Source organism: Octopus bimaculoides, chromosome 20 (assembly GCF_046866305.1).
Source record: "Octopus bimaculoides isolate indiv1 chromosome 20, ASM4686630v1, whole genome shotgun sequence".
NCBI lineage: Eukaryota > Metazoa > Mollusca > Cephalopoda > Octopoda > Octopodidae > Octopus > Octopus bimaculoides.
Genome location: NC_142947.1, coordinates 10,188,598 through 10,203,035, shown reverse-complemented (window position 1 = coordinate 10,203,035; position 14,438 = coordinate 10,188,598). Strand labels below are relative to the sequence as shown.

Genomic DNA, 14,438 nt, shown 5'->3' with positions numbered 1-14,438 from the left:
CCATGAATTTCATTTGGAGGTTGTTCAGTTCATCACACAAACTGAACACTCATCATCATAATTGACGAAGAGCCAGGCCTAATAACATAAACCTTTTCCATGCTTGCATGAGTCAGATGAGAACATCTTGTGATAATCGCCAATGCCTTATAGAAGCAGATGTGTTACATAAGATTAATTTTGGGGATCTGATCAAAGATTTTGCAATTAAAAAAAGAAAACTTTTCAAATATAAATTAAATGGAAGTATACAAATATAAGCACTATTTTCCATCTTGTTTTTAGTTCTGTTTCATTTTGAAAAATAAAAAATTTATTCTATGGTATATTATTGTTTATATTCTGAATTACATATATATGGTGGCACTAAAGGGCTTAGGGCCTTCTTGTCTTAAACCAGCCCTGATAGTAGGATCCTATAGAAACCTGTTGAGTGGATTGTACCTGTAATTAAAAAAGATATGAACCTTGTCATAGACTGGACCTTGTCATAGACTATGTCATGATGGTTCTGCCTGAGAATTGTGTTATGGATATACATGTCAGTGGAATACTCAACCGCTTAGATGTAAATTCAGCAGCAAATAATTATTGTTAAAATATGGGGTGGTAAGAGATGTGATATATTTTCTGTTCTCTTTCCGAACCATTTGCTTCTCTTCGTTAACACTAATTACACTGATTCTACTCTATAACTCGCATCATTTTTGTCTTTCGTTTTCATGCTAGATATCCCATTAGACTGCATGGAACCCACAAGCAGTTAGAAATATCAAAATACTCCCCCCTGTGTTTAACTACCCTTGAAAATCAAGGAGGAAAAGGGGGTTTATCAACTACTCGTTGCCATTGTTTCTCAGCACCACTGTCACCACTCTTGTCTCCCACTCAGCCTGATTCAACAAGACTTTGATCAATGGCAATCCAACCATAACCATTCCATCAAAGGCTTGTTACACTGTCCAATAAGTCCTTTGTTTTTTTTCTTGTTTTTTGCTAAGACCATAGGATATAATTTTACATGGCTATTTCTAGCAGATCAGACAACCATGTAAAGGCCCTTCTTGATAGCCACTGCTGCTGTTTTTGTCATTTTTGTTGTTGTTGTTATTTAAATCTCAGTCTTCTATTCATTTGTTCAGTTCGGTCTGGTTTGGTTTGGTTCGGTTCGGTTCGGTTCGGTCAATGCCTTCTTATTTATTCATTGATATTTCAAAGTTGATTTAACGTTAATAACCACATTTGCATTTTTTTTTGCCCTGGCTCAGTGTGTCTTTCTCTGTCCTGTCTCTTACCTTTTCTCCTCCCCCTCCTCTTCCATTCCTCTCTCTGTTCTCTGCCCCCTCTCTGTTTCTTCCTTCACTTCCTTCCCCACCTTTCTTCCCTTTATTTTCTTGTAACTCCAGTCAGCCTCTCTCTCTCTCTTTCTCTCTCATTTTGTCCCACTTCTCTTTCCCTCTTTCTCTCTTATAGCCTTTCCTCCCACCTCCTTCCTTTCCTCTTTCCCTTTGCAACCTCTTCCATTTCACTCTCTCTCTCTCCTTATTTCTCTCTCACATAAACTACTGGCTCCTTTGTACTTCTTCCCCATCACCCCAGCTAATAAGTCATGTGTTCATTTAAGTTACACCACACTGACCCACACAGACAAATATACAAACCAGTGGAAGAGCCTCAATGTGGTCAATCAACTTTCTAGAAGCTGCAGCCAAACCTCCCTCCGTCCCACCTCCTGTCATTTGAAAAAGAAATGCAATGACCAACTGGACAATGAAGTGTTATATCTTTTATCTTTCATCTTTTACTTGTTTCAGTCCATTAGACCAGAGGTTTTCAAACTGTGGCCCGCGGACCACAGGGGGTCCGCAAGGATAAGACAGGGGGTCCATGGACAGCAATACTTTTTATGGGCAATTTGATTTTTTTATATCTTTTTCAATCGAAATCTTTTAATTGACAATAAACCTATTTGTTAAATACTGTTAAATGAATAAACGTAAAAATATATGTCATTTTAAGCAAATATTTATGTATAAATTTCATAAGCGTTTATAAGGGGGTCCCTAAGGTAAAGCCTGAAATATAAAGGGGTCCGCAAGTCAAAAAGTTTGAAAACCCCTGCATTAGACTGACCATACTGGAGCACTGCTTTGACGAGATTGTTGCCAAACAGATCAACCCCAGTGCTTTTTGTTTTATCAAAACTGTACATGTTAACACTTCCAATCAGTTAAGATCAGAAGCGTAAGGGCCACTGCCTGGTATTGCATCAGGGCAATTATCATCATCATCGTCATCATCATTTACATTGTTTTTGCTTTGTTCTATACTAGCTGTTCCAAGTCTCACCCAGGGGCTTATGATTAACAGTAATATATTCCAGTGAACGGGGGACTAGATTTCAATTAATTTATATTTCAATTTTGAAAGAGTTTTAACAGAGTCTGGTTATTTTCAGGTTGATAGTATTTACCTTAACCGTTTAGTGTTTAAACTGGCTATATCCGGCCCAAATATTGTACTCATTTTATGCTCAAACTGGCCAGAACCAGTATCTTACACCTACCCTACAATGTCATTCTAAAAATAAACAATAACATCTTTCAAATCTTGAAGCTACAGGATAATACCAGATTGATTTTTTAAAATGTAAATGAATAAGGATTACTTTTGACATATCAATTTGAATGCTAAAGGGTTAAAGACATGGGCAGTACCCATGGGAATAATTTCTTGTGTTTCTGATACTTTTCGGTTTCCTGGTATTTAGCCTTAGAATATCAATATTGTTATCCACCTTGACTCAGAATTGGTCTGATTCCTGGCAGAATGTAAATGGCTTCCGGTTTACTACCTGTAAACCTTAGATATTCACATGATTTCAATAAAGCCATCAAGTGCTCAGAAGCCCTTCTGGTGAATCTTTCGTGTTCTTAAGAGGCAAAATCTTTTCTACAGGACATTCCATTCCACTCTGCGTCATCCGTTTGTCTACACCATTACTTACTGTCCCTAAGCTCCAATTATCACAAGGTACAACCTTTACAGGTTTTACCTTCCAAACTGGTACAACCTTACAGGTTTCATGTTCACATCATCATCATCGTCGTCATTCACCAAACATATTTCTGTTTGTTCTTCAAGAACTCCCAACACTGTTTGTTTAATGGTAGTTCCTGAAGATTTCTGTTTGTGAAGTTTATGGCGATTTTGTAACACCGAGAAGCACACTTCCAGTCTTCACAGTCTTATTGCTATTTTCAGAGAAAATTCTAGAAGTTTCTCCAGATCGTGTCAGTCTCATCTCTCCTCGCTCTCCTCTTCCCTTCACTTTTCTCTCTCTCTCTCTCCACACTTTACTGTTCTTCCACTATCTTCTCCACTTGTCCTCCATCCAATCCTCTCTTTCCATTTCATCATTTTTCTCTCACCTTCTTTCTCTCCTCTCTCTCTCACACCTTCCTTCTTCCTCCCCATTTCTCTCTCCCTCTTCCTCCCCCCTCTCTCTGTCTGTCTCCCTCTCTCTCTTTCTCTCTCTCACTCTCTCTCTCCCTCACACACACACACACACACACTCACTCACACACAAAACTTCTCCACTCATCATTCTTTTCTACATCTGTTAGCAATTCATAATTACAACCTTGTTGTTGCTGCTGACACTGCTGCTGCTGCTGCTCTAATTATTTGCCCATTCATTCCTAGAAGATTATTACCAGCTGTTGCATAATGAGATTACTACATTACTCTACTATTTTTGTTCTTTATTCTTTTATTTATTTTTTTTTTGTTTACATGTTTTTCTAATTAGGTTATTGTAAGAAACTACACGGAACACACAAAAACCTTAAAACTCTATTGAACTGTAAATTTAGATTTTTATCCAGTTATTATATCTGTGAATACAGCATATAAGTAAAGTGAAACTAACTTCAAACCAATGCTTTTCAACCAGGATCTATATGTCCCCTAGGGGTCCATTTAAGAATCGCTTGAGTTCATGCAAGCAAAATAGTAAACTTGTGATCCACAATAGTATTTGAACCTCTTCCCTAGCAACCTTTTTTTTGGGAAAAAAAGTTTTGTTTTCAGACGAATTTTATTTTTACTTATCAGATAAGCTTGCACTCTCATCTGATAAGGTTCATTACTCATTGTCGTCTTCTGAGCTCGATATCTGGGCATAATTTACTTTTTTACTTGTTTCAGTCATTTGACTGTAGCCATGCTGGAGCACCGCCTTTTTTAGTCGAGCAAATCGACCCCAGGACTTATTCTTTGGAAGCCTAGTACTTACTTATTCTATCGGTCTCTTTTGCCGAACCGCTAATGTTACGGGGACGTAAACACACCAGCATCGGTTGTCAAGCGATGTTGGTGGGGGGGGGGGACAAGCACAGACACACAAACATACATATACATATATATATATACATATATATATACATATATATATACATATATACGACGGGCTTCTTTCAGTTTCCGTCTACCAAATCCACTCACAGGGCTTTGGTCGGCCCGAGGCTATAGTAGAAGACACTTGCCCAAGGTGCCACGCTGTGGGACTGAACCCGGAACCATGTGTTTGGTAAGCAAGCTACTTACTACTTACCACACAGCCACTCCTACGCCTGTTTAAAAAAAATAAATAAATAAAGAGAGAGAGAGAGAGATGCTGAAAATTGACATATAAACTTGTTTGTAGCTGTTTTTGAAATTATATGTTTTGGGCGAGTTTACTCATCACACTCTGAAAAAGACAAATATGATGAAGACTGCTGAGTAAGGGTTTTAGGGTCCATAAAAAAATTTTGCTTTAGAATTATTGATTGTATGAAACAGCTTGGTTTTTTTCCTCTCTAATGTTCAACCTACACAATTGAATTTGTGAAAAAATGAAATAGAAATGTTGAAACAAGTATCTATTAAGCTAGTTTTTAACCCTTTAGCATCTAAGCCGACTATATGCAGCCAAAATATCCTACCTGTTTTGTTTAAACTAGCCAGATCTGGCCTCGTATCTACCTTACAATGTCATTCTAAAAATAAACAACATCATTGAAATCTCAAAGTTACACGATAGTCCATGACCGATCCAAGACATTGCAAATAAATAAGTATTACATTGGACAGGGTATGGGTTCAGGAAGATTTGGTTGGATGTTGAATGGCCTTGAATTTACAATGGTTTCTTGAAATGAGTTTTAGTGTTAGAATGACTAAAAATAAATGATCTAAATAATTTAACAAAAAGAAAAAAAAATCTATTTTAATTTTAGTGGAAATTACAATTCCAGTTTTTATAATATGTTTCAGTTCAGCTTATGAAAACACTTCCTGTTTTACTAATTTGAAATTCAAATACTTCAGGAAAAGGATGGGAAAAAAGGAAACGGAATGTACCTGTATCGAAATTCCTTCCTGTAGTTTTCTGATATTTAATCCTTTAACATTCAGATTTACTTTGCCAAATATAATGCTATTCACACTGTTTTGAATGAACCATGTATTATTTTGTAGCTTCAAGATTTTGATCGTGTGATTATGTATTTTTAGAATGACATTGTAGGGTACATTTGAGAGGCCAGATCTGTCTGGTCTTTGGGCTAGATATGGTCACTTTAAATGCTTAAAGGGTTAATTGTGTGAAATGAACCAACTCCAGCGCTATTTTTTTTAAAGCCTGATATTAATCAATCTTTTTTGCCAAACTGCTAAGTTACAAGGGCATAAACCATCAACACCGGTTGTCAAGTGATGGTGAGGGGACAAACACACACACACACACACACACACACACATATATATTTATATATATATGACAGGCTTCTTTCAGTTTCCATCTACAAAATCCACTCACGAGGCTTTGGTCAGCCCAAGCTTATAGTAGAAGACACTTGCCCAAGGTGTCACACAGTGGGACCGAACCTGGAACCACATGGTTGGAAAGCAAGCTTCTTACCACACAACTATGCCTGCGATTTGAAGAACATTTGTCTTCTGATGGTTTAAAATTTTGCATGTACATGGTACTACTACCATCTAACTTCTCTTTGATTCAGTTCTCAGTGACTTTTCAATCTTCCATCACCATTCAATTTGCCATCCAGACAAAATGCTGATTTCTTTTTCTTTTCTATTTCATTCTGGCTCTTTTTGTCCGTTTTGTGCTATTTCCAAACGATTTCTCTCAATTGTTGGATGGATAGTTTAGACAATCCTATCAAGGATTGATATAAAACTAAAACAAGTAATTTTTAAGAGAAATGTTTGTGGGTTCTCTTTAAATAGAATTTTGGATTCATTTTAGTAAATTAAGACTCAAATTTCCAATCAAACTATTTTTATTTCTCTACTTTCTATGCAATTTATCAAAGGATATTTATTTCGTTTTCATTTCTTCTTCATTCCCCCCCCCCCTCTTTTATATATTGTCCATTTGTTTATCTTGCCTTTTATATTCCTTCCCACCCTGTTCTCTTCAAACATCCTTTGCCATTTTCCTTATTATCTCCACAATTATCTGCTCCCACCTCGTCCCCTTTGAAGTTTTTGTTATTTTTATGCTGTTAGCTTGACCAACTGTTATTACGTAAGATTCTATTGATTTGGAACTACAAATGGCTAAATTTGATTTTTTTCTTTTTTTTTTTTAGATATTCTCTATTTTGTTTTATTTATTTATTTATTTATTTTGTCTTTGCATTTTCCACAGTTGCCAAACATCTTTTGACTTGAGAATGTCTAGATTTTCATCAATGTCAGTTTTGTGCCTTTTAAATTTAATTAAAAATACAAGAGAGAAAAAGGAGAAAAAAAAAAAATCTCTTTCGGAAGATTTTTTTTTATTTTTATTATTTACTTATTTTATTTATGTATTTTATTTTATTTATTTATTTTTTGGCTTTCCTTAATTCAATTTACTCATTTTGGTTTACCATAATTTCATTTTGAATTTGAACCAAATTTTCCTATTAATTCATCTACACACACACACACACACACACACACACACACACACACACACATGCACACAAACTTCTAAACTTTCTCAGTACTTGTTCATCATCATCATCATCATCATCATCACCACCAACACCATCCTCCTCCTCCTGCCACCCTCCATCACCTCCTCCTCCTGCCCCCCCTCACTTCACCTCTTCCTTCATCTCACCTTTGCCTCTCCTTCCTCTGATTCATGCATGCTTTTATTACAACACCTGGTGCTCCTCTGTGCTCCTGTGATGTATACACATCTTTGGGTGTATATGATTGCGTTAGTACTCTACTACGTTTCGTTGTCTCTGATGTTACTTTTAGTGTTGTTTTTGGCTTTTGCGATGTAGAATATGTTCCATCTGTGTTGTTGTCTTTGCTGCTGCTGTTGTTGTTGTTGTTGTTGTTGTGTTGTTGTTTAGCCCCATGACAATCCAGATGAAGTAGGTTTATTATCAAAGATGTTCCAGCATTCTTTATCTTAAGGTGTTAAATTGAAATTGGAATGAAGATTTGGTTGCTATTTCTAGCAGGTCAGACTACCACTTTGAAGCTCCTTTATTGATTCGGTGTGAATTATGTTATTTTGTAAGGTAGTGATTGTCTAGAATGATGCAAGTTGCATTATCAGAGAAGATAACAGGCAGAACATGATGGCATAGAGAAGCAGTGCATAGCCTTTTTTACACAATACACCTCTTTCATGCAAGTCAATTTTCCCCTAGATTAAGGGATCATGTGCATGATATATAATTGAATCCTTTAATGGTCAAAAAATTATCCACTGGTTCTGAACCTGTGAATTTGTGTAAGCAACAGAAAAAAAACATCTGGCTATAAAACAACATCCCAGTATATTCGTAGAAACCATGCCAAAACAGGCATGGAACCTGAGCAGCCCTTCAATTATTCAGCTCCTATCAAACTGTCCAACCCATGCCAGTATGGAAAATGTATTCTAAATTTGTCTACCAAATCCACTCACAAGGCCTTGGTCAACCCAACGCTATCATAGGAGTCATGCAGTGGGATTGAACCTGGAACCATGTAGTTGGGAAGCAAACTTCTTACCACACGGCCATGTCTGTGCCTACATGTGTGTCTGTACACATGCATAAACAGACTCAGTGAACTTGTTCTGAGTTTCCATCAACAAAATTCCATTCGTAAGTTATCAATTATTGGTGAACCCTAGGATGTGGAACTGTAAGACAAGACACTTGTCCAAAGAAGCTGCATGGGGCAATGCCAAATCCGAAACTACATTCTATAAGAAACAAAACTTCTCGGCAACACAAAAACCGTGCTTGTGCCTACAACTCTCGACACAAAACACACACGCTCGCTTGTAAACAACTTTAATCAACTGTCAATCATGTTTTTTTTGTTTTTGTTTTTTTGTCTTCCTTTAAGAAATAAATATATTTGTAATTTATCTTTTCCATTAACCTGTTTCCCCTCACTGTAAAGCTGTCACTTAATAAAAAGAATGGCTGTTTTGTAATATCTTACTTCATTATTTCAAGTGATCTATGTTCACATATCGAAACTGAAAATATCCTCAAAATGGGAAAATAAATAAACCAGATATTTTGAAGTTGGAAAGGTGGCGATAGGGGTGGGAAATAGTCTTCTGAAAATTTAAATTATAATGATTTGTAGCAGAGACACGAGACCGCTTTATCTTCTCCTTTTTGTTTTTTTTTATTTGTGTGTGTGTGTGTGTGCGTGTTGGGCAGGTAGTAGTGGTCAGGTGGGGCTAGGGCTCTATAATCAATTATATTAGAATGATCCTGGTCCTTGATTGGTATTTATTTTATTAACATTGAAGAGGTGAAGGCAGTGTTAACAACACCTGCAACATTTCAGCTCAGATTATTTAACAGGGGGATGGAAAAAAGAAAAGTCTTCAGAATAAGTGCAAGCATGGCTATGTGGTAAGGTGTTTGCTTCCCAGCCAGATGTTCACATGGTTCTGGGTTCAGTCCTACAGCATGGCACCTTGGATAAGTGCCTTCTACGCTGTTCAAAGTCTTGCAAGTCAATTTGATAGGCAGAAACTGCTAAGAAGCTTGTCATATATATATATATACATATATATATATATATATAAATGATATATAAGCATATTCATGTATACATACATATATGTACATGCCTACATCTACATGTATATATAGATGCATATCCGGGTACAGGATGTTAGAAAAATGAACGGGGACATAATAACAAAACGGACTTTGTTTACAGACAACAGAATGAACACAGGAAAACAAACAAGCCTCTTATGGAATTATTCCTTCATCAGCTGCCTCTATTCTAAAACCAGGCATTTCGAAGATAAGGCAGGACGCACTCTTAGAATAGTTTCTTCCTGAGTAGTGGATTAACCCACTAAACAGAGGATTCCAAGGTAGCAAACATAAACCAGGAAAAATTGGACAGTGAAAACAACATTAAAAAGCCGTAGGGCCAAACGTGATGAGATATTGAACGCTGTAGATATGACAAAGCTGAACGGAGAAATAGAAGTTCCATCTAGCCTTTATGCCGGCTGGGGTGTCTGTCTTTATGTTCTGAGTTCAAATTCCGCCAAGGTCAACTTTGACTGGCCCCCTCCCCAAAAATTGCAGGCCTTGTGCCTAGAGTAGAAAAGAGTATTTACAGATAAGGTAGTGAGCTGGTAGAAATGGTAGCACGCAGGGCGAAATACTTACCGGTATCTCATCTGTCTTTACGTTCTGGGTTCAAATTCCACCAAGGTCAACTTTGCCTTTCATCCTTTTGGGGTCATTAAATTAAGTACCAGTTGTGTACTTGGGTCAATCTAATCGACTGGCCTCCCCACTCTCCCCCCAAAATTTCAGGCCTTGTGCCTAGAGGAGAAAAGAATATAATTAAAGCTAAGGTTCACATGTTTAATACACTGGTTACTGTTTGCATTATTGAATGCAAAGAATATCAGAAGGCTAATATACATTCTATCATAGCTAGTAGTAGCCCTTTTTATTTTTTCCAATTTATGATCCCTTTTTAACCCCTACTCCCCCTCTCTTCTCCTTCCCCCCTCCGTCTCTACCCCCCCCTCTCTCCATCCCTTTCTGATATGCTGCAAGCCTCAGCAAGAAAAACCTTAGACTTATTCTATCCTTTCATCATCCCCTTAATTTTTTTTCTTTCTTTAATTCCATCCTTATTCTTTCTTAGATTTCTCTTTTAGGCTGTATTCTTTCATTTTCTCATTGTTCTCTCTCTCTCTCTCTCTCTCTCTCTCTCTTTCTCTCTCTCCTTTCTCTCTCTCTCTCTCTCTCTCTCTCTTTCTCTCTCTCCTTTCTCTCTCTCTCTCTCTCTCTCTCTCTCTCTCCTTTCTTTCTCTGTAACCCTTTCATTTCCTTCTTTCTCAACTCTCAAAAACTTCTTCAGTTAACTAATTTGCTTTTACCACCCACTCCCTTCACTTGCTATCATCATCATCATCATCATTTGCTCATTAGAATTTTCCTGTCATTTAAATCCACCAACGCCACCACCATCCACACACACACACACACACATACACACATGCGCGCAGAGTCCCTCACACCCCTCCTCCTACATCCTCCTTAATTATAGGCTGCAGTCTTTCTTTAATAATTACAATACCCACCTACCCACTTATTTTAATTACTACTCTCTCATTTAATTACTCTACCCCTTCCACCCACCTGACCCTGCTCCCCTACACCCCTTCCCCCTCCATTACTTCCCCCCCCAACAGTTGAGTCTAATTACTCCTGCTTTACCCTTCTAATTATGCAGCTCTGACTTTCCTCTTCTCCCCCCCTCTCTCTCCACCTTTTGCGGAATACTCCCATGCCTTACTGCTAACATACATGTATGTCCATGTGGCCCACCTCCTTCACCACACACACACACACACAATGTATGTATGTATGTATGTATGTATAAATGTATATAAGTATGTATGTATGTATGTATGTATACATGTGTGTATGTATGTCTTATGTGTTCATTTACACATACACGCTATGTGTGTATGTGTGCGTTGTGTGTTTGAATAAGAACATGTGTGTACATGTGTGTCTTTTGCATTTATTTACTCACTCACACATGCATGTGCACACACACACACACACACATGTTTATATATACATGCATAATACTTGAGTGTATGGAATTTATCTACACACCCTCACACAAACACACACATACACAAAGACAGATTTAAGTGTGTGTGTGTGTGTGTGAAAGAGAGAGACAGACAGAAAGAAGGTATGTATTATATATAATTATGTCCATTGTGTCCCTTGTATATATATATATATATATATATATATATATATATATGCATTGAGACCATTTCATTGTCCATCTCCCTTGACTCGAATATAGAAGAAAAGGAAGTTTAGAGGGGTCAGGCTGGAACCCTGCATCAGGCCAGTAATTGTGTATCAGTCCAGAAAATGTGAAATTAAGATAATGCTGGTGGTGGTGGTGTAGGGGTGGGTCACTACCTTTCTATGTTCCGGCTCTTTCTGCAATAAAAACAGGTATTTACGTTTGTATGTGTGTGTGTGTAGCTACTTTGGAAACTGTGTGTGTGTATGTGTGTTTTGTAGAAATGTATGGAAGCACATATTGAAATGCATTTGCAGCCCATGTGCACTTTATATAACATATGCACACTGACATGCATATACCTGCATGCTCATGGCAAAATTCAAAAGCAGAACTTGCACCTCCATTTACAAAACGCTATATGCATGAAATTCTGTGTATGAATATAATATATATTTGTATAGACTACACATATTTAGAATCTTATATACACAATGAAGTATATAAAGTATATATATTCACACATAACATAGGCAATTATTAAATAAATCTGTGAACATACGCACCACAAGTAATTAGCAATTGGCCTCATACATATGTACATCTTCCCCCTCCCCATGCACTAATCATTCCTTCCCAATTCTGTCTCAAAATTTTTAGGTATATTATTATATCCTCATCTTCCTGTAATTTACTCTAATATTGTATTACCTCCCTTTCTCTCTGTCTTCTCCTTTCAATGAAGATAGAATTAGTCCTTCTGGACTTAGATTTTTTCTCTCTTTTTTTTTTAGGCGGGTCTTTTATTTTTTTTCCTGCTGTTTTCAAATTGTCCCCTTTATCATTGTATGACCCTTATTCATAGAACGGTGTACATGGTATTTAGTCCCCCTGACACAAGTTGCAAAGTGAAGGGACTAAATCTTTCAGGTTCAACCCTACCTTACTATCTATCCATCCAAATTCAATGAAATAAGAAAACCAGTGATACAGCCAAGTCATTTAATTATACTTCACACCTCTGAAATTGCTGCCTTCTTCCATAGTCAGAAATCATCATCATCATCATCATCAAAGCAGTAGGGTGATAGAAGCGATGAGAGTATTTAGGTAAATTTTAGCCAGTTTCTGATTTCAAATCTTGCTGGGGAAAACTTCACTTTTATTCCAGCAGAGATGATTGAATATATTACCAGATATATACTCAGGTTGACGCAGTCATCTTTAATCGTCTTCTATAGATTTGTTTCCTCATGCCCATTTTAGAAATTATTATTATTATTATTATAATTTTCATTAGCATCTTTCAGTTCTGTTTCCATTTCTTGCCGAGTATCTTCCTGACACCTAGAGCACAGAAACATACTGTATACATTGGTAGGCCATTAAAATAAGCATACAAGATTGTTCACTTACAGAGTCATGTGACAGAGAAAAAAGGGGAAGACAAAGAGAAAAAGGAAAAAAAATTATTATTATTATTATTATTATTATTATTATTATTATTATTAATGTCATCATTGTTGTTGACATTATCATCATCATCAGTAATTTGCTAAGTAAGAAATTATATTTCTCTCTGCTTCTTTCCATCATCAATAAAATAAGGAACAGTGAATTTTAAAGAATATATTACTTAGAATAACACACACATGCTTACGAACTTGCATGCACGCTCGCACACACACACACACTTGCATAATCCATCCATCTATCCATCAGATGAAGTTCACTCCAGTGTAATCTGAAAGATAAGATCTGCGTCAACATGATAATGACATCCAGAAAGATTCCTGGAACCAACAATCTGGAACCAAAAAACATCAAAAACTTAACAGCCATACAAAGAAATTAATTTTACACTCACAGTCAACAGTATATGAGACCACTTTGCAGAATTACTGACCATTTGATTCTTGCAATATGCTACATCCATTGTTGTAGTAATATTTAATTCTTTCGTTTTATTTTCAATTTTTTCTTGACGAAGAACCTCAAGTCCGAAATGTTAGTCTCTCTGTTGTTTCTAGCTTACAGCCTAAAATTATATATGATGTACCCCTACATACATATACACACACACATACACTCACACACGTTTTTAATTTTTCTATTTCATTTATTCTTTCTGAAATCTATTTAGATATTGTAGGTCCTTTCAATTGACCTACTGCCCTGCAGTTGACCTTGTGGAATGGAAAAGAAATCTTCTTAAATGTATTTTATCTATATTGAGAAAATTGTTTTTAATTTCTATACATAGATAGCAATTTACTTTATCTCTTTTTCTTTTATTTACCTCTCACTCACTCTCTGTCTCATTCTCCTGCTCTCCCCCCCCCCTCTCTCTCTCTCTCTCTCTCATTCACCACCTCTCTTTCTCTGCTTTGTTTCTTTTTTTCTTTCTTCAGCAGTCTTTCCTTCTTTTTATTCTATCCACTCATTTTCTGCCTTTCCGCACCCTCTTTCTACTTTCATATTTTCCTAATTCCATCTTTCTTTTACTGAATCATATATTGGTATAGACGTATATGCATCCATTGTGCACATGTGTGCATGTATCAAATGACTTACATGCACACACTCTTGTGTGTGTGTGTGTGTGTGTGTATTCACAAATGTATATATGTGTCTATGTTCATTAATCAGCAGAAGTTACAGAGTGGTTCGAGGGCCATAATTTTCATGCATAAACCTATATATATATCTGTATGTATTTGTGTATATGTGTGTGTATGTGTGTATGGGCTGTTTCATTCTCCGCACTCACACACATACACACATACTACAACAGTTGCTTCTCCACTAAATCCCTTGCGAAAGGCATGAATGTCACATCTTCCATTTCTCCTTTGTAATTTAGCAAAGCCTTTCACTTTTTATTGGCTATCTCTGGCCACGAAAATATATTTAGCTCTGTTTGTCTCGCTAACACACAGAATAGAATATTTTTTATGGCTATAAAACAGTAGTTTGTGAAAATAAATCAAGTACAAAATATATTCCTGATGTTGCTGTGTGGTAAGGTGCTTGCTTTGTAACCATGTGGTCTTGGGTTCATCTCCAGGGTCAACCAATACCTTGTTAGTGAATATGATAGA

General features: G+C 36.6%; 1 protein-coding gene across 19 annotated transcripts in view; it reads left to right on the top strand.

Annotated features, from left to right (window-relative positions):
- Positions 1-14,438, top strand: part of LOC106875384 (uncharacterized) — a 425,794-nt gene that overhangs the window by 315,906 nt on the left and 95,450 nt on the right. The gene's annotated exons all lie outside the window — the stretch shown is intronic.